Source organism: Lampetra planeri, unplaced genomic scaffold, assembly GCF_965212315.1.
Source record: "Lampetra planeri unplaced genomic scaffold, kcLamPlan1.2.h2 scaffold_314, whole genome shotgun sequence".
Lineage (NCBI taxonomy): Eukaryota > Metazoa > Chordata > Hyperoartia > Petromyzontiformes > Petromyzontidae > Lampetra > Lampetra planeri.
Window position 1 is genome coordinate 75,001 of NW_027615138.1, and position 1,639 is coordinate 76,639.

Below are 1,639 nucleotides of genomic sequence, written 5' to 3' on the forward strand. Positions count from 1 at the left end.
GCGCCGCCGTCCTCTGCCTGGAGCTCACAGCCTCTTAAAACCCGGGTTTCTGAAATCGGGCTGGAACGGCCTGAACGAAGTCGATATGGCGAAAGCAGGGGACAGAGATCTCTGCCCCCTGTTTGTACTATGCCATTTTTTCCTCTCACAGGAGAACCGGGACACACACAGGCTGCAGCGCACCACGTCAGTCCCAGAACAGTGCCTGATCCCGGGCAGGGCTGAGAGGAGCGCCGCCGTCCTCTGCCTGGAGCTCGCAGCCTCTTAAAACCCAGGTTTCTGAAATCGGGCTGGAACGGCCTGAACGAAGTCGATATGGCGAAAGCAGGGAAACCAGTTCTCTACCCCCTGTTTGTACTTTGCCTTTTTTTTCCTCTCACAGGAGAACCGGGACACACACAGGCTGCTGCGCACCACGTCAGTCCCAGAACAGTGCCTGATCCCGGGCAGGGCTGAGAGGAGCGCCGCCGTCCTCTGCCTGGAGCTCGCAGCCTCTTAAAACCCAGGTTTCTGAAATCGGGCTGGAACGGCCTGAGAGAAGTGTGTTTGGCGAAAGCAGGGGACAGAGATCTCTGTCCCCTGTTTGTACTTTGCCATTTTTTTTCTTCTCACAGGAGAACCGGGACACACACAGGCTGCAGCGCACCACGTCAGTCCCAGAACAGTGCCTGATCCCGGGCAGGGCTGAGAGGAGCGCCGCCGTCCTCTGCCTGGAGCTCACAGCCTCTTAAAACCCAGGTTTCTGAAATCGGGCTGGAACGGCCTGAGAGAAGTGTGTTTGGCGAAAGCAGGGGACAGAGATCTCTGTCCCCTGTTTGTACTTTGCAATTTTTTTTCTTCTCACAGGAGAACCGGGACACACACAGGCTGCAGCGCACCACGTCAGTCCCAGAACAGTGCCTGATCCCGGGCAGGGCTGAGAGGAGCGCCGCCGTCCTCTGCCTGGAGCTCACAGCCTCTTAAAACCCGGGTTTCTGAAATCGGGCTGGAACGGCCTGAGAGAAGTGTGTTTGGCGAAAGCAGGGGACAGAGATCTCTGTCCCCTGTTTGTACTTTGCAATTTTTTTTTTCTTCTCACAGGAGAACCGGGACACACACAGGCTGCAGCGCACCACGTCAGTCCCAGAACAGTGCCTGATCCCGGGCAGGGCTGAGAGGAGCGCCGCCGTCCTCTGCCTGGAGCTCACAGCCTCTTAAAACCCAGGTTTCTGAAATCGGGCTGACAGGCGCTGAGAGAAGTGTGTTTGGCGAAAGCAGGGGACAGAGATCTCTGTCCCCTGTTTGTACTTTGCCATGTTTTTCTTCTCACTGGAGAACCGGGACACACACAGGCTGCAGCGCACCACGTCAGTCCCAGAACAGTGCCTGATCCCGGGCAGGGCTGAGAGGAGCGCCGCCGTCCTCTGCCTGGAGCTCACAGCCTCTTAAAACCCGGGTTTCTGAAATCGGGCTGGAACGGCCTGAACGAAGTCGATATGGCGAAAGCAGGGAAACCAGTTCTCTACCCCCTGTTTGTACTTTGCCTTTTTTTTCCTCTCACAGGAGAACCGGGACACACACAGGCTGCACAGCACCACGTCAGTCCCAGAACAGTGCCTGATCCCGGGCAGGGCTGAGAGGAGCGCCGCCGTCCTCTGCC